The sequence below is a fragment of the Mirounga angustirostris genome, unplaced genomic scaffold, assembly GCF_029215605.1.
Source record: "Mirounga angustirostris isolate CCGP_5_RB_7025 unplaced genomic scaffold, mMirAng1.0.hap1 SCAF_16, whole genome shotgun sequence".
Classification (NCBI taxonomy): domain Eukaryota; kingdom Metazoa; phylum Chordata; class Mammalia; order Carnivora; family Phocidae; genus Mirounga; species Mirounga angustirostris.
In genome coordinates this window covers 54979127-54998250 of record NW_026991724.1, presented here as the reverse complement: position 1 = coordinate 54998250, position 19124 = coordinate 54979127, and the positions used below count along the sequence as shown (strand labels likewise).

The 19124-nt window shown below is 44.5% G+C and overlaps 1 pseudogene; it reads right to left on the bottom strand.

Moving 5' to 3' along the window:
• Positions 1-8818: 8818 nt before the first annotated feature.
• Positions 8819-17306, bottom strand: LOC123841811 (zinc finger protein 350-like; annotated as a pseudogene).
• Between the last annotated feature and the right edge of the window lie 1818 nt (positions 17307-19124).

Genomic DNA, 19124 nt, shown 5'->3' with positions numbered 1-19124 from the left:
GGTTTTGGGACTGAGCTGTGCTTATGTGCTTATCTTGACCAAGACAAGGTCAAAGGAATGCAAGCCAAGAGTCCTGGATCTACCAAGATCAAAGCCCTGGGAACACCAGCTTTTTGGCTTGAGACCCCAAAGACAGTGTCCTAAAAATAAAGGTGGACTGCAGCCCAACTTCAAATCATTGGGTGAGCCTAAAAATTCTCAATCCCTTAAGGAAATATGAACTTGGATTGCTAGGACTCATAAACACCCGGGAGAAGCAAAAGAAAAAATTCCTATCTTTGAAGAGATAAAAACATCCTTGCCCTCTCAATATTTTTATATCTAATACTGAAGGATACAGAAAGATTAAAAGGACTGTAAAAGATATAATATGAAAATGTTAACCAAAAGAAAGAGGACTTCAAGGGAAAAAATAACAGGATAGAGAAGTATTTCATAATGATAAAAGGTTCTCACCATAGTTATCTAAAAATTAACTACATGAATTTAAAATATGTAAGGCAAAAATCAACAACTACGGGAAAAACTGAAAATTCACATTTGTTGTAAGAAATTTTAATATATCTCGCTTACTCACTGGTAAGATGAGCAAACAAAAAATGAAGAAGAATGAAGAATATGTTAATAATGTGAATAGTAAACATGACTCAAGGGTCATGCTAATACCCCTCAAGAAAACACATGCACACTTTCCAAATACATGTGAAACTTTTACAAACATTCATCATGTATTTGGCCAGAAGACAAGTCTCTACTCATTTAAAAGGACTGAAATAATACAGAGCATGTTCTCCAACTGTCATGAACTAAGTTAAAAATTAATAAAAGAAAACAAACTGCAAAATCCTCACATATTTGAAAATTATTAAATAAATTAAATAACAGGTCAAAAAAGAAAACACAATGAAAATTTGAAAATTCTTTAAACTTAAAGGGGTAGGCCCCATGATCTCTGGTTTTGGGGTGTCATCCCCGCATAATCCACTCCCTTTGAGCATGGGTGGGATCTGTGACTTCATTCCAGCCAAAAGAATACACCAAAGGTGATGTGATATCACTCCCATAGTTACGTTACATTATATAAGACTATGTCTTAGCCAACCGGAGCTTGATTCTCTCTTGTTGGCTTTGCAGAAGCAAACAGCCATGGTGTGAACTTCTTATGGAGAGGGCTATGTAACAAGGAACCAAAGAGGGCCTTGAGGACCTGAGGTTGGCCCGCCAGCTTAGAGCCAGCAAAAAGGTTGGGCTCCGCAATCACACAGCAGGAACGAAATGATTTCTGCAACAACCTAAGGGAGTTTGGAAGCAAATTCTTCCCCTGCTGAGCCTCCAAATGACAGCACAGTCTGGGAAACGATTATGGCCTTGCGAGACTCAGAGCAGAGGACCCAGGTAAACTGTGCCTGGACTTGTGAACTGTAGAAACCGAGACAATAAATGTGTGTTGTTTTAAACCACTAAGTCTGTGGTAATTTGTTACATACCAATAGAATACCAATACACCGACAGAAAATTTTAAACATCAAAACTAGCGAGAAGTAGACTAAAGCAGTGCATGGAGAGAAATTTATATCCTTAAGGTAGCCTGGTGGCTCAGTCAGCTAGGCGTCTGCCTTCAGGTCAAGTCCTGATCCCAGAGTCCTCGGATCGAGCCCCGCATCGATCATCCCTGCTAAGCGGAGAGTCGGCTTCTCCCTCTCCCTCTGACCCGCCCCGTTTCTCATGTGCTCGCTCCTTCTCTCTGTCTCTCTCAAATGAATAAATTTAAAATCTTTTAAAATTAAATTTAAAGAGAGCGAGCACACAAGCAGGGGGAGGGGCGGAGGGAGAGGAAGAAGTGGACTACCCGCTGAGCAGGGTGACCGACGCCGGCCTCATCCCAGGATCCTGAGACCACGATCTGAGAGCCAAGGCAGACTCTTAACCGACTGAGCCACCCAGGCGCCCCTTAAGTCTGAAATCTTAACCAGAAACGCCCATTTGCTAACACCCTTCACCCCAGGTTTCCCCGTGTCTGAGCCCCACAGTGAAGTGTGAACCTGGACAAGACAGCGCGTGTGCACTGACACACACCTATACCACTCCAGTTCTTCGTCACAAGGCCCCACAAGTAGAATCACTCACACCGACAACCGACGCTGACAGTCGGGCCCTCGGCCATTAATTTCTTCATACGCTTGGGCGCCTGGGTGGCTCAGTCGGTTAAGCGACTGCCTTCGGCTCAGGTCATGATCCTGGAGTCCCGGGATCGAGTCCCGCATCGGGCTCCCTGCTCGGCGGGGGGTCTGCTTCTCCCTCTGACCCTCCCCCCTCTCATGCTCTCTCTCTATCTCATTCTCTCTCAAATAAATAAAATCTTTATTAAAAAAAAAAAAGAAAGATGGGGCGCCTGGGTGGCTCAGTCGGTTAAGCGACTGCCTTCGGCTCAGGTCATGATCCTGGAGTCCCGGGATCGAGTCCCGAGCAGGGAGCCTGCTTCTCCCTCTGACCCTCCCCCCTCTCATGTGCTCTCTCTCTCTCATTCTCTCTCTCAAATAAATAAATAAAATCTTTAAAAAAAAAAAAAATAACAGACCGCGGAAGGGCGGATACCGAACCAAAACAAATCCGCAAAAAGGCAGTTTACTGGCCCCACAGGCGCCTCATTCCGGAGACACCCACCTGACGCGGAGCTTCCCCAGACTCCACCAGCAGCTACCAACGACCGAACTCACTTCCCAAATTACCCCATCCCCGCGCTCCCTAGCGGTCGCTAGGGACGCTTCAGGTTTGTCTTCACCTCGCAGCGTTTCCGGAAGTTCTGGACGCGGAGGCGGCTCTATGACGCACGTGGCCACGCCCGCCTCGGCGATCTGGGCCCGAGAGGCTGAAGCGGCGGCGGCGGCCGAGCGCCGAAAGAGGAAACTGGAATCGATTGGGGGTATCTCCTTGCCTTTTCCGCCTTCTTGTTGGCTACAGCGCTGTAATGAGTAAGTCTTCAGAGGCGGACCCTATCCAAGGCGCGCGTCGCCGGGTGGTTTTCTAGTTAGCCTCTGGGGAAGATGGCGGCGCCCGTGAGCCATTACAGACGAGCACCGTGGGGGCGGCCATCTTTGCAGGAAGTGCAGTTCCCCTCGGTGGGGAAGACCTTGGGAGCTAAGGACAAGAGGAGCCTTCGACAGCCTTCGAGGTTTGTAGGAGCCAAGGCGTTAGAGGGGTGGCGGTCAGACCATGGACGAAATAAGGGAGACTTCGAGTTCTGGTGAGATTTGAGAGTGGGGCGGAGTGGAGGTAAGAACGAGTAGCGCAGTTCTGGATTAGGTAGGTCGGAGGCCTGTCCAAAGGGCCGACTGATGGTGGAGGGCGGGGCTGCGAAAATAGATCTCCTCAGGGACCTGGTAGGGGGCTACCTCTGGTAGGGAAGGGAGGGGGTGAGGCTTCAAATATACTCAAGTGTTTCCCCAAAATACCCGGGCACTGGAGAGTGATCAAATGATCTTTTATGCTACTACCTTTTTTTTTTTTTTTAACATTTTATTTATTTGACAGAGACATAGCGAGAGAGGGAACACAAGCAGGGGGAGTGCGAGAGGGAGAAGCAGGGAACCTGATGGGCGGCTCGATCCCAGGACCCTGGGATCATGAACAAGCCGAAGGCTGACGCTTAACGACTGAGCCACCTAGGCACCGCTACGCTACTATCTTGTTTGGCATCATTTCCAAGTAAAATAAAGACCACACTTAAGAAATATTAGCCATTATTTTATGCAGGCAAAGAGGTGGGGGTAGTGAAGGATATAATCTATACATCTTCCCCCCCCAGGGTAATTTAGAATTATCTATACAGTTTAAATTTTTCATTCTCGTTGACCTAGAAATTCTAATGGTAAGAATCTTTGTTAAAAACTCTCTTTAGAACAAAGAATCCAATCAAGAAATGGGCAGAAGACATGAACAGACATTTTCCCAAAGAAGACATCCAAATGGCCAACAGACACATGAAAAAGTGCTCAATATCGCTCAGCATCAGGGAAATCCAAATCAAAACCTCAATGAGATACCACCTCACACCAGTCAGAATGGCTAAAATTAACAAGTCAGGAAATGACACATGTTGATGAGGATGCGGAGAAAGGGGAACCCTCCTACACCGTTGGTGGGAATGCAAGCTGGTGCAGCCACTCTGCAAAACAGTATGGAGGTTCCTCAAAAAGTTGAAAATAGAGCTACCATATGATCCAGCAATTGCACTACTGGATATTTACCCCAAAGATACAAATGTAGGGATCCAAAGGGGTGTGTGCACCCTGATATTTATAGCAGCAGTGTCCACAATAGCCAAACTGGAAAGAGCCAAGATGTCCATCGACAGATGAATGGATAAAGAAGATGTGGTACATATATACAATGGAATATTATGCAGCCATCAAAAGGAATGAGATCTTGCCATTTGCAACAACGTGGATGGAACTGGAGGGTATTATGCTGAGCGAAATAAGTCAAACAGAGAAAGACATGTATCATATGACCTCACTGATATGAGGAATTCTTAATCGCAGGAAACAAACTGAGGGTTGCTGGAGTGGGGGATGGGGTGGGAGGGATGGGGTGACTGGGTGATAGACACTGGGGAGGGTATGTGCTCTGGTAAGCGCTGTGAATTGTGCAAGACTGTTGAGTCCCAGATCTGTACCTCTGAAACAAATAATGCAATATATGTTAAGAGAAAAAAAAAAAGAAGGTAGCAGGAGGGGAAGAATGAAGGGGGGGAAATCGGAGGGGTAGACGAACCATGAGAGACGATGGACTCTGAAAAACAAACTGAGGGTTCTAGAGGGGAGGGGGGTGGGAGGTTGGGTTAGCCTGGTGATGGGTATTGAGGAGGGCACGTTCAGCATGGAGCACTGGGTGTTATGCACAAACAATGAATCATGGAACACTACATCTAAATCTAATGATGTATGGGGATTAACATAACAATAAAAAAATTAAAAAAAAAAACTCTCTTTAGGGGGCGCCTTGGTGGCTCAGTTGGTTAAGCGACTGCCTTCGGCTCAGGTCATGATCCTGGAGTCCCGGGATCGAGTCCCGCATCGGGCTCCCTACTCAGCAAGGAGTCTGCTTCTCCCTCTGACCCTCCCCCCCCCTATCTCTTCTCTCTCTCAAATAAATAAATAAAATCTTAAAAAAAAAAAAAAACTCTATAGGGGTACCTGGGTGGTTCAGTTGGTTGAACACAGACTTGATTTTGGCTCAGATCATTATCTCAGGGTTGTAAGACTGAGCCCACTCAGGCTCACACTCAGCGGGGAGTTGCTTGAGATTCTCTCTCTCCCTTTCCACCTGCCCGCCCCCCATGTGCTCTCTATCACTTGGGCTCTCTCCAAAATAAATAAATCTTAAAAAAAAAAGGGCGCCTGGGTGGCTCAGTTGGTTAAGCGACTGCCTTCGGCTCAGGTCATGGTCCTGAAGTCCTGGGGTCGAGTCCCACATCAGGCTCCCAGCTCGGCGGGGAGCCTGCTTCTCCCCCTGACCCGCTCCCGTCTCATGCTGTTTCTCTCCCTCTTTCTCTCAAATAAATAAATAAAATCTTTAAAAAAAAAAAAACTCCATATTAACCATAGAAAATTTGGTAATGTTTTTATTTTTTTGAAGATTTATATTATTCGAGAGAGAGCCAGGGGACAGGGAGAGGGAGAGAGAGAATTTCAAGCAGACTCCCCAGAGGGTGGAGGTAGAGGCAGGAATGATCCTAGGACCCTGAGATACTGACCTGAGCAGAAATTCAGAGTCTGCCGCTTAACCAACTGGGCCACCCAGGCACCCCAAGTAATTTTTTTTTTAATTAGGAATAACCTGAATGTACATCAGCAGGCAGATAGTTTGGTAAATTAAACACATCTCTTCAACAGAACAAGCAGTCTGTGGCCATTAAAAAGCCAATTATAAAACTACCAGTATTTTTTTAATGACTTCTTGAAAAGATGAAATATTCATCTCCACACAGTATTTATATAATCCTCTTATGGCAAAAATTCATACACATAGGCATTTCAAGATTTTGAATGGGTTAAAACAATTTTAAGAATACTGGGACTTGGGCTCAGAGATGGAGAGAATCTTTACTGAGTATATATCCACTAAATTCGATTTAAAAGATAAACAGCATCAAATATACTGCCTCATCCACTGCCACAGCTCCTCAAATGAGGGAACTCTAAAATGCAAGTCCTCCTCTCCAGACTGCTTTTCCCTTATTCTCTCTCATCCAGCATCACCATTACACAATAAATCAAGAATGGAGATGTGAGTTATCTGGACTGTAGATCACTGGAGGTTGATGTGAAAAACATCAGGGATCAACCCAAAACATAACCTATGTGTTATCTTCACATTCACCACCAGAAAATATAAAACTGCAAGTCTATAAAGTGCTTATATGCAGAGGAACATGGTTCTGCGGAGGGCCAGAAATTGGAGAACCTGGCCTAGTGAGGGAAAGCCTCACTGAAGAGATGACAATTGAAGATGATGGATGGAGTGACCAGAAGATGAAGGGATGGAGAATTCTTTATTCACAAAGACTAAGAATACTTTTTATTACCTCTTTTTCTGCTTTCATCCTTTATAATCTGTTATTAAGTCTCTTAGATCACAATGAAAACACTTTGGGGTGATAGTTCTTTCTTTAGAACCATATTTCCCTTCAGTGACAAAACAGATTTGATTAGCCCATTAATATATTCATTCACTTTAGAATCTAAATATAATTAGGTTCCCTTTTTTTTCCTATGTGCTGGGAAACATAAAATCATGAAAACCAGCACTCTCCAGTATAACCTTCTGGTGTAATGGAAATGATGACAGAGATTCATTCAGTGTCACGCCTTTTTTGCTCATTGTCTCTGCTGTCCAATTCTACAGCCACTAGTCACGTGTGACTGTTGAGCACTTAAAATGTGGTTAGTGTGACTGAGGCAATGATTTTTCATCTTTCTGGTTTTGAATTTTTTTAAACATAAAAAGTTAATTAAAAAATACATTAAAATTTAAGTAAAGCCACTAAACTTAGGGAATTTATAATCTCCTTAAGGAGATAAGAAATAGGCTTTTTTTTTTTTTTAAAGATTTTATTTATTCATTCGAGACACAGAGATACAGAGAGCGAGCGAGCACGAGCAAGAGGAGAGGCAGAGGGAGAAGCAGGCTCCCCACTGAGCCAGGAGCCGGATGTGGGGCTTGATCCCAGGACCCTGGGATCATGACCCGAGCCGAAGGCAGATGCTTAACCATCTGAGCCACCCAGACGCCCCAGAAATAGGCATTTTAAAAATAAATTTGTGGGGCGCCTGGGTAGCTCAGTTGGTTAAGCGACTGCCTTCAGCTCAGGTCATGATCCTGGAGTCCCAGGATTGAGTCCCACATCAGGCTCCCTGCTCAGCAGGGAGTCTGCTTCTCCCTCTGACCCTCCCCCCTCTCATGTGTTCTCTCTCTCTCATTCTCTCTCAAATAAATAAAATCTTTAAAAAAAAATAAAAATAAATTTGTGTTACAGTGCTCAACAAGCATGAATAAGTCTTTCCCCCATCACCCCAAATAATATACTCCTTCAACAATATATTGTCCTATTTCCTTGAACCAATGACTCCATATCCATCTCACTTAATATAGATATTTACATCCTCTCACTAGAATAGCTGGTGTGTAAAGGTATCACTTAAAGATAATCCATGGGGCACCTGGCTGGCTCAGTCGGTAGAGCATGCCACTCTTGATCTTAGGTTCATGAGTTCTACCCCATGTTGGGTGGAGCCCCCACTTAAAAAATGTTGAAGATAATCCAGTTACCTCAGTGCTGTGTCCAGGAGACCATGGGCTTATTCTGTTTTGGTCACCACTGTATCCTCACTCTTCTTCAAAGAGGACCTGGTACAAAGGAAGTATTTGACAAATACTTGGTAAATGAATGGACTGACTCAATCTAAAGCTGCAATTTCATAAGTGCCCCTAAGAGTTTATAGCAGACATCCCAGTTCCTAATTAATCCTTCACCTTGGCCTGCAGAAACTGAATTGACATACACATCCTCCATATCCCACCCACCCAATGTTAGCCCTTTCCTGATTTTTTTTTTAAAGATTATTTATTTATTCATTTATTTGACACAGAGAGACACAGCGAGAGAGGTAACTGGAGGAGTGGAATAGGGAGTGGAAGAGGGAGTGGAAGAGGGAGAAGCAGGCTTCCCACTGAGCAGGGAGCCCGATGTGGGGCTCGATCCCAGGACCCTGGGATCATGACCTGAGCCGAAGGCAGACGCTTAACGACTGAGCCACCCAGGCGCCCCTCCTGATTTTTCTTTCATAGCAGCATTCCGGATACAAATTTTCTTGTATGTTTTTAAAACTCACCTACTTAATTCCTCTACTTAGTTGAACTCAGACTTCCTTTATTCCTTTAACAGACACAAAAGAGAAATTGATACGTACGTATTTGGGTTAACATCAGATTATGCCTGTGTATCAACGCATATTTTTAATAGGATGAGGAGATCAGGCTTTCCCAGCCTTGGCATTTATATAGTTCCTCTCAGTATATACTTTTCAGCCATACTATGACCTAGAATTTTTTGCTCAACCCTTCTCTACATAGAATGGTTTTTGTTTTTTTTAAGATTTTTTTATTTATTTGAGAGAGAACATGAGCCAGGGGAAGGAGCAGAGGGAGAAGCAGACTCCCCGCTGAGCAGGGAACCCAATGAAGGGCTCAATCCCGGGACTCCAGGATCATGACCCAAGCTGAAGGCAGATGCTTAACCATCTGAGCCACCCAGGCACTACCCACATAAAATGTTTCTGAGGTTTTTTTCCTCCTGGTTTTCTGTGATCTAAAATAAGACATAATTGACCAGTGAAGGCATGACCACATTCACTGCATTCATAAGGTTTCTGTCCTGTGCAAATCCTCTGTTGTCTCGTGAGGGTGCACTTCTGGCTGCAGGCTGTCCCACTATGACTACATTCTATTTGCTAGGAGCCCACTGATGTTTAACGATGTCTGGCAAGCCACAGAAGGCACTTGTGTAGTCACCATATTAAAAAGGTTTTTCTCTTGCAGGACAACACTAGTCTGTGATGACCTGTGACTCTGAGGGAGGATTCTCTACCTTGACTAAATGAATTTTCTAATGTTTATTGAGGACTGACTTCCCTCGAAAAGATTTCCCATATTCAATGCATCTATATGGTTTCTCTTCTGTATGAGTTCTCTGATGTATAATGAGCTGTGACTTCCTGATAAAGGCTTTCCCACATTCACTACATCTACAAGGTTTTCTCTCCCGTGTGAATTCTTTGATGTTTAATGAGACCTGTCTTCTGGGAACAGGATTTTCCACATTCACTGCACACAAAAGGAGTCTTTCCTGTGTGAAATCTTTGATGTGAAAAGACAAGCATGTCTTTTGGCAGAAGCCTTTCCCACACTCATTGCATATATAAGTTTCCTCTCCTGTATGAATCCGCAGATGTCCCATGAGATTTCCCTTCTGGATGAAGCCTTTTCCACATTTACTGCACAGAAAAGGTCTCTCTCCTGGATGTGTTTTCTGATGTATATTGAGCCGTGATTGCTTGAGAAAGGCTTTGCCATATTCAGTGCATTCATAAGGTTTTTCTCCTGTATGCATTCTCTGGTGTTCAGTGAGCATGAACTTTCTGGAGAATGCTTTCCCACATAGACTGCATCTGTGGGGTCTCTCTCCTGTATGAATGATCTGGTGATCAGTGAGCCAGGACTTCTTGATGAAGGCTTTCCCACATTCACTGCATACATGAGGTTTCTTTATTTTTTTAGTTTTCTGATATTTAATGATTTGGCACTTCATGCTGGTGCGTTTTTGGCATTCAAGGGATTTAATTTCACTCTGAAATTGTTCATTATTAATAATGCAGAAAGGATTTCTCACTTACAGTAAGCTCTGCAGTGGCTCTGCTGTGGTTAAGGAAAGTTATATCTGGTTTCATAATTTTTCCATCTAAGTCAACATACCATGCTTTTGCCTTGACACAAAATGAGTTTTGCTCAGAAGAATAGAATTTTCAAATGCATTATGTTTGTGCCATTGTTCTAGGCTGTTCTCCATGAATTCATTTTGTAAGTGATCTGGAAGTTTCCAGACTCTTAGAAAAGAATAATGAATTCTTCCGGGGGCCTGGGTGGCTCAGTTGGTTGAGCGACTGCCTTCGGCTCGGGTCATGATCCTGGAGTCCCGGGATCGAGTCCCGCATCGGGCTCCCTGCTTGGTGGGGGGTCTGCTTCTCCCTCTGACTCTCCCCCTCTCATGCTCTCTCTCTCAAATAAATAAATAAATCTTAAAAAAAAAAAAAAAAAGGGAATAATGAATTCTTCCATCACATTGACTAGAAGAAAAGTATTTTTTAAATAGCTTCATTTGAGGTGACTTAGTGATGACTCTACTATATGAGTGTAAATAAAACTCCATGTTTAATGTACCTTATATATTGGAAAAAAACAGTGACAATGAATAAACACACTTTTGGCTATTTTCCAAATACTGCAGAACATGCAGACTGTGAAATACACACAATTTCCCATGAGCAGCAGACCACTGGTTGGAGGGCCACCTCATCCAAACTGGGGAGAGGTAGACTCATTCACGTCACAAATCCTTACTGAGGACTACTGTGCATAGGGCATGGTGCTCATGTTAGAGACATACACAGAGTCCTCATGTTCAGGGAGCCTACACTGCTACACTTTGGTAAAACCATAAAGGGCAAAAAAGGACACAAGTAAAACAGCTGCACATTGTGAAAACCGGTAGGAAGGAGCAATGGAGATGGAGGGAGATGCAGGAAATCAGGTGACACAGTAGAGGAAAACAGGCCTCCCTGGAGGATTCATTGTCATGGTCAGCCTTGGGGAGCAACAGTATGACACAGCACAAAGCTCCAAGCACACGTAACCTATAATCTACACCTCACAGAGACGTTCCCTTTCCTAAGAGAAGCCCCAGTCCCAGCACCTGCTCTTCTATTACTACCACCCTTATATTCCAAATATTTCATCACAGCACTTGTCACCCTCTAGACACATAATGTATCTTCTTAGTTGATCAGTTTTCAGTTTCCTGATCTTAGAACGAAAACTCTTGCTCTGTTTTTATGCTTTTTCTCACTGCTGTTACCCTAGGTTATTAAGAAATAACATTTTTAAAAATGAATCAAGTAAGCAATCACATGTCTGGAACACACTGGGGAGCTTAGAGAAGAAAATGGAAATCTCTGTGTGAGCAAGAGACACTATTATCACAGAGACACTGAGAGAATAATTTCATGTCTATAACAAGTGATGTGGCTAACTAGGACTTAATGTCCTCAGAATATGATGGAAAAAAGAAAGCTTTCAGGAAGTCAATACGATGGTAACAGCTACAATAAACTGGAAGGAAGGCCAGAATTAGTAAATACACAAAGGAATTAAGTCAAAGTACACATGAGTGTTATAATCTTGTTTAAGCTGTAACTGGGAATGCAGGATGCTGAAGTACTTTTCTGGTTAAAATCCATCATAAACAGCAGATTCTTTTAAAGAAGAGAGCTCTACAGGTAGGGAGCATTTGAGGAAATGCCTGGATGGCCAGAATGTAAGATGCACAGGAGTATAAAGAACCTAAACTTAAAAGGGTTTTCTGGGAGGGAAGGTGATGCAAATTCCTTGCACTTACTGGGAACTCAGGAGAATTGCCATAAGGATGAGTGAACTGTACAGAACTAAAGTCTGGTAGATCACATTGGGCAGATGTCAATTTGATAGTGTCCTGCAGAGAACAGAAGCACCTTAGCTTATTAGAATAAAGAAAAGTTTGAAGGGTTAGAAGACCAGATGAGAAAACGGAAAACTGAACCTTTGGAGAACCTCAGAGTGAGGACAAGAGCCCAGTGAAAACCAGTTTACTTTGGGGTACATCATCCAGGATAGGGTGAAGGTTAGGAAGGAATATCAATACCAATGGGACAGAAAGGTGCAGTAGTTAGAAGACAATGAGGAATTCAGTTTTCTCTTTGGACAGAAGCCTTTTACAGCAAGGAAGGTGGAAGAGTAAGAAGAGAAAGATCTGAAAATTATAAGAAAAAGGAAACCATGCAAACAAAATTCAAGATGTAAATAAAATAAACAGGGATCAAATCCCAGAAGAGACAAATGGGATACATTTTACTCTAAACTCCTACAAAGAAAAAAGAGGTTGCAAATCAGGAGAGAGATGCAGGGAGGCACTGCCTACCTATCCTCCAACCCTCTCACAGCTGTGACTCCTCTACCAACTAGAATATGATTTCCACAGCCTGGTTCCCTCCTGCTTCTCTAACTCACCTGAAAGGGTTTGACAGGGGATACCATCTTCCACTGTCCATGTTGGTTCTCCTTGATCAAATTTGGAGAGCACATCTGGTTTGCTGGTGTGAAAACCTGTTCATGGTAAATGATAGAAGACTTAGGCACACTAATTGGGCTTGGGGTCTGGGAAGACCACACGATGTTAGGACAAAACAATTTTTACACCTACAAAGTTAAGGTTTTCACTCAGGAGAAGGGAGAATATATCCGTGTCTGGAGCCAGGGAAGGAACTGAAAATCTCACTTCAGAGCAACACGGACACTACAGAGCTTTAAGAAGCTGAGAAAGGGGGGTGCCTGGTGGCTCAGTTGGTTAAGCGACTGCTTTCGGCTCAGGTCATGATCCTGGAGTCCCTGGATCAAGTCCCGCATCGGGCTCCCTGCTCGGCAGGGAACCTGCTTCTCCCTCTGACCCTCCCCCCTCTCATGTGCTCTCTCTCTCTCTCTCATTCTGTCTCAAATAAATAAAATCTTTAAAAAAAATAAAAAATAAAAAAAGCTGAGAAAGGAAAGGCCACTGATAAGGACCCTCCAAGTGACGCTAGGGAGTTGTCCTCACCCACTGACACCAGGTTCCTATAGTTCTCCAACATCACATCCCGGTACAGGTCCTTCTGAGCGAGGGCCAGGAGCTGCCACTCCTCCCAAGTGAAGTCCACGGCCACATCATCAAATGTCAGGGATTCCTGTAATAACAGTGTTTTCTAATGAAGTGATATCCTTTTGATGACATAGAAGAAATGTTAAAATTTTTCTGCTTATTTCCACTCTATAGGCTGTATCTAGATTTCTAGCAGGGTTTTTATTTTGACACATTGTGGAAGAGTAAATGCCTGATTAAATATTCTGTAATTGTGCACAGTCATCCATCCATTCATCCAATGAGAAATTTCTATAGCACGTAAAAGTTCAATCTTCTTGTTAACCTAGAAACACCATCCATGTATATATGCAGACAAAAGATACATGTATGTATACTTTTCAGACTAATGCAACTGATTTCTTACAGGCCTCTACAACTCTGTTAGGGAACAAAGGAAAGAATAAAACAAACCGAAAGTCACCTGGGCCTGGGTCATTTGTTCTGCTCCCTGAAAACAGCTGGCGGTGGGGAAGCTCTGCCTTGTGTCTTCTGGATCTACTTTTAGTTTCTCTTCAGAAATCTCAGTCTCGGTCAGGCGTGCCCCCATAAAAACTGACACCACATCTTGTAACTTTTTCCTCCTTCACATAATCCTTTTGCTCCTGGGGCATCAGGACCTGTGGGTTGAGGAGACAATGTAGTCTGAATGGTGCACTGCCTCTGGGTCCAGACGCTGTCACTGCTCCTGAGCACTCACTTTAACACGTGCACACAGTACTGCCAAGTGTCCCTTTATTTGGTGCCCCAGAAGACTTATTCGTCTGACCGATAAAGCCTGAGGTTCTGAATGCAGTGGAGGTTTTCCTTCATTCTGTGATGTGTAAGTGGGGTGAGTGTGACACGAGAAGAGGAAAATGAGATCTACCCCAGCACCATGCCTCAGGAGAAGGGGAATCTCACACAGACCACTTTTACAAAACAGAGCACACAGAGGAGAGGATGGGGCAGTGTTTTCCTTTAAGCCATGAGTGCTCAGGTAACTCTTCAAAGCTTCTGAACAGCCTGTGAGTACAAGCTCTTCAGTTTAAAAACCAATATACTGGGCAAATCACTGGCATTACCCCTTTTTTTTTTTTAAGATTTACTTATTTATTTGAGAGACAGAGCAAGAGATAGTGAGGACAGGGAGACTCTGCTGAGCGTGGAGCCAGACAAATGGCTGGATCCCAGGACTCTGAGATCTTTTCTTTTTTTTAATATTTTATTTATTGAGAGAGAGCACAAGTGGGGGGAGGGGCAAAGGGAAAGGGAGAAGCAGACTCTCCACTGAGCAGGGAGCCCGAAGACCTGAGGCTTGATCCCAGGACCCTGGGATCATTACCCGGGGCGAAGGCAGATGCTTAAATGACTGAGCCGCCCAAGTGCCCCCAGAGCATTGTCTTACAAGTCACGTATTATTGTCTTAAAATGTCTTAGGAGGTTTTATTTTATTTTATTTTATTTTTTAAAGATTTTATTTATTTGACAGAGAGAGACACAGCAAGAGAGGGAACACAAGCAGGGGGAGTGGGAGAGGGAGAAGCAGGCTTCCCGCCAAGCAAGGAGCCCAATGTGGGGCTCGATGTGGGGCTCGATCCCAGGACCCTGAGACCATGACCCGAGCCGAAGGCAGACGCTCAATCACTGAGCCACCCAGGCACCCCTATCTTAGGAGATTTTAAATGCTTAAGAAACAAAAGTTCAAAATACTGTAAATAAATTGGAAGGTGGTTAATGAAGTTGAGGTGTTCTAAGATCCCTGCATCATTGGAGAAGAATGTAAAAGTACTAATTAACGTAAGAATTTGACAAATGAAAGATCAATGCTCTATTTAGTATCATGATGAAAACCAATAATTTTTTTCTTTTCTTTTTTATTTTTAGAGATTTTATTTTTAAGTAATCTCTACACCCAACATGGGACTTGGAGAACTTACAACCCTGAGATCAACAGTCACATGCTCCACCAAATGAGACAGCCTGGCATCCCCCAATAATTTTTTTTTCTTTTTTCTTTTTTTAAAGATTTTATTTATTTGAGAGAGAGGTTGAGAGAATGAGTGGGAGGAGGGGCAGAGGGAGAAGCAGACTCCCCGCTGAGCAGGGAGCCCATTGTGGGACTCCATCCCAGGACCTTGGGATCACAACGTGAGCTGAAGGCAGACGCTTAACTGACTGAGCCATTCAGGCGCCCACCCCCCAATACTTTTCTTAAAGTACATAATTTGCAGTGCTTTCGGAAGAGGGAAAGGTAATGAGAAACTCATCCAAAGAAGGTACGATTCTGGTATCAATTCCAATGTGTTTTATTTTTAACACATTACCATTTTACTTATTATAAGAGGATATAACTCAGGAATAGTCAGATGGAAGAAATGAGGGAAATGGGAAGGATTTTCCAGGCCCTCTCCAGTAGCTCCACTCTCCCTGCATCTCCGTGTTTTCACCAACCAGGAAGAAATTTCACTGTGAAGTATATGATATTTATTCCTCCAAAAATAAAGGTATATTTTTACCAGAAGACATGGATAAGAATTTTAGTAACAGCATTATTCAAAATGCAAATGATGCCAGTTTAATAAATAGTAAGGAAATCTGCATATATTCAAACAATGGACTGCTATGGAGAAACCACATTTTTTGCCCAGATTGCAAACTAAGAATGCTCCTTATATTTTTAAGGATTGTAAAACAAAAACAAGCATATGTGGGACACCCATAGATCGCAAATCCCAAAATATTTACTGTGTGAATATGTATATAATACATAATGTCTGACCCTCTTTACAAAGGGAAAAGAAAATCTATGTGCAAAAACATGAATGATTCTGACAAATACTGAGCAAAAGACTTGACATAAAAAGTGCATGATGTATGGGACGCCTGGGTGGCTCAGTCGTTAAGCATCTGCCTTCGGCTCAGGTCATGATCCCAGGGTCCTGGGATCGAGTCCCACATCGGGCTCCTTGCTCAGTGAGGAGCCTGCTTCTCCCTCTCCGTCTGCTGCTCCCCCTGCTTGTGCTCTCTCTCTCTCTCTGACAAATAAATAAGTAAAAATCTTAAAAAAAAAAAAAAAAAGTGCATGATGTAGGGGCGCCTGGGTGGCTCAGCTGTTAAGTGTCTGCCTTCGGCTCAGGTCATGATCCCAGGGTCGTGGGATCGAGCCCAGCATTGGGCTCCCTGCTCAGCCGGAGGCCTGCTTCTCCCTCTCCCACTCCCCCTGCTTGTGTTCCCTCTCTCGCTGTGTGTGTCTCTCTCTCTGTCAAATAAATAAATAAAATATTAAAAAAAAAAAAAAAGAAAGAAACCACTCAGCAGATTTTCACATATAGCTGCCTAGAACTGCACGATATAATAATATACTAAGCTCATTCACAGAAATTCCGTCATCAGCAATGGGAACTGGACCCACCATGATTGACTAAGACCAACCAGCACTTACTAATAAACTGAGCTGTGGGTCACCTTGCCAGAGGGAGGGATGCTGAAGAAAATGGAGACTCTGTTGGCAAAGAACAGCCAGTAAGCAACAGGGTTCGCCGCTGGTATGTGCTAAGAGGTGAGCGTTACCCATTTTCAACTTTAAGGTCTCTGCCCCAATACTCAGTTCTTCCTTTGCTGCGGGAAAGCAGCCATAGATGACGCCTAACAGACGGGGAATGGGGTGGCGGTTTCGTCCCTCCGTCTGCAGGTAATCCCTGGACAAAAGGCTTTAAACACACACACAGACACCCCCCCAGGGGTTTTGAACTATAAACCCCCCCACTGCACCCCAACCACACACAGATCTGCCTGGTCCGCCCCCCAGTACCTCAAATCACGGTCCCACCTGCTCCTCCTTGAACACCTCCACCTCTGCACTTGTAGGCTCCCCTTCCGCCCCCGGCAATGACTTCACGGGTCCCTACCACAGCATGTCCGCACGTCCCCCTGTGAGAAGCAAAACCCCCACTGTGACGAAACAAAAACCTTCCAGAGGCAAAACCGCACACCGACCTGGTTTCTGTCAGGCCCAAGGGAAAAACGGAAACGTTGACGTTCCGTGAACTGCTCAGCGCGTGGCGGCCCAGGCACCCGAGGCTTCCGGAGGAGCACGAACGACGACTTCCGGTGTTTCTGGAGAGGCAACATGTCCGCCGCTCCTGGCGGCCGTGGGGGCGGCCATGTTGGGACGTCCGACTGCGCAGGGCAAAGGGCTGGGTTCGCGGCCAGAGCGGTTGAAGGCCGGGAAGGTGAGGAGCTCCCGCGATTATCTCAGATCCTCAACGTGCACTTTGGCGGAAGATCGGTAAGTTGTCAAAGTCTGGAGCCTGGGGAGGCGAACGTGGTGCAGGCTCCATTGCGTTCCCCAGGCTGGACAGGAGGCAACATGGCCGAGAGGTATATTTATCCGGTTCGTATTCAAAAAAAAAAAGTTTCCAGGGGTGCCTGGGTAGCTGAGTCTGTTAAGCCTGCCACTCTTGATTTCTGCTTAGGTCATAATCTCAGGGTCCTGAAATCACCGCCCCACCCCAGCCCACCCCCGAACCCCCTTCCCGCGTGGGGCCCGTCCTCAATGGGGAGTTCGCTTGAGATTACCTCTCTCCCTCTGCCCCTTTCCTGCCCCACCCCAGCCCCAACACACACTTTCTCTCAAATAAATCAATCTTAAAAAAAAAAAAAAAAAGGTTTCCAGGGGCGCCTGGGTGGCTCAGTTGGTTGGGCGACTGCCTTCCGCTCAGGTCATGATCCTGGAGTCCCGGGATCGAGTCCCGCATCGGGCTCCCTGCTCGGCGGGGGGTCTGCTTCTCCCTCTGCCCTCTTCCCTCTCGTGCTCTCTGTCTCTCATTCTCTCTTTCTCAAATAAATAAATAAAAATCTAAAAAAAAAAAGGTTTCCATACGGAGGAGTAGGAATTCAAGTACGGACAGAGCAGCAGAGAATGAATTCCTGGTAAGAAAAATACATCTGTAAACGGACACCCACTGAAACCTTATGGCGAGAAAGATTGCTTGCAAAAGCAGTTTTTAAGAACACAAGATTCCCAGAAACTGGTACAGTGTGAGGGATAGGCCATTACCTGCTCAAGAGGAAGAGCAGCTCGAACAACCTAAATTGGGATTGGGGCCTGGGAAAAAGTCCAAGGCCACCACGATCAAGGCCTGGGGAAAAGGCCACCAAAATCAAGGCCAACAAACCTGGAGCCAATGAGAAAGACACCACCTGAATCCATCCCATTATACTGTGAGGGTGGTGGTGGGCAATAATTCAGTTTTTAGGGTGAAGAGTGCTAAAATTAGGTGTTCATCAGGCCAGTGTTGAAAGTTAGAGTCCTAGGGCGCCTGGGTGGCTCAGTTGGTTAAGCGACCGCCTTCGGCTCGGGTCATGATCCCGGAGTCCTGGGATCGAGTCCCACATCGGGCTCCCGGCTCAGCGGAGAGCCTGCTTCTCCCTCTGACCCTATCCCCTCTCATGCTGTTTTTCTCTCTCTCTCTTTCAAATAAATAAATAAATAAAATCTAAAAAAAAAAAAAAAAGTTAGAGTCCTAGACTCCAGCCTCAGAGATTCTGGTCTAGGACGCGTGGGGTGTGATTTAGTTTGCATTCTTTTAAGTTTCTCAGATCTGAGACAAAAGGCCTGTCATAGACAATCATTAGAAACAATTGTAAAGTGTTCTATGGTTACAAATATTATGAGGGGTGATTCCCCTCACCACTTCTGTCTTGGCTCAAGTTATATCCAGAAAAGCCCAGGGAGGGGTGAGGAGGGGGGAAGAACCTCCCCTATTACTACCTATACATTACTGTTAATTAGTATTACTGGGCTTTTTCGGTTTTTTTTCTTTCTTTTTTTTTTTTTTTAAAGATTTTATTTATTTATTTGAGACAGAGAGAATGAGAGCACATGAGAGGGGGGAGGGTCAGAGGGAGAAGCAGGCTCCCTGCCGAGCAGGGAGCCTGATGCGGGACTCGATCCAGGGACTCCAGGATCATGACCTGAGTCGAAGGCAGTCGCTTAACCAACTGAGCCACCCAGGCGCCCTAGGCTTTTTCTTCATAGCATTTATCGCTTCCTAAGATTATATAATCCACTCTCTCCCTGACTAGATTGTAAGGTGTA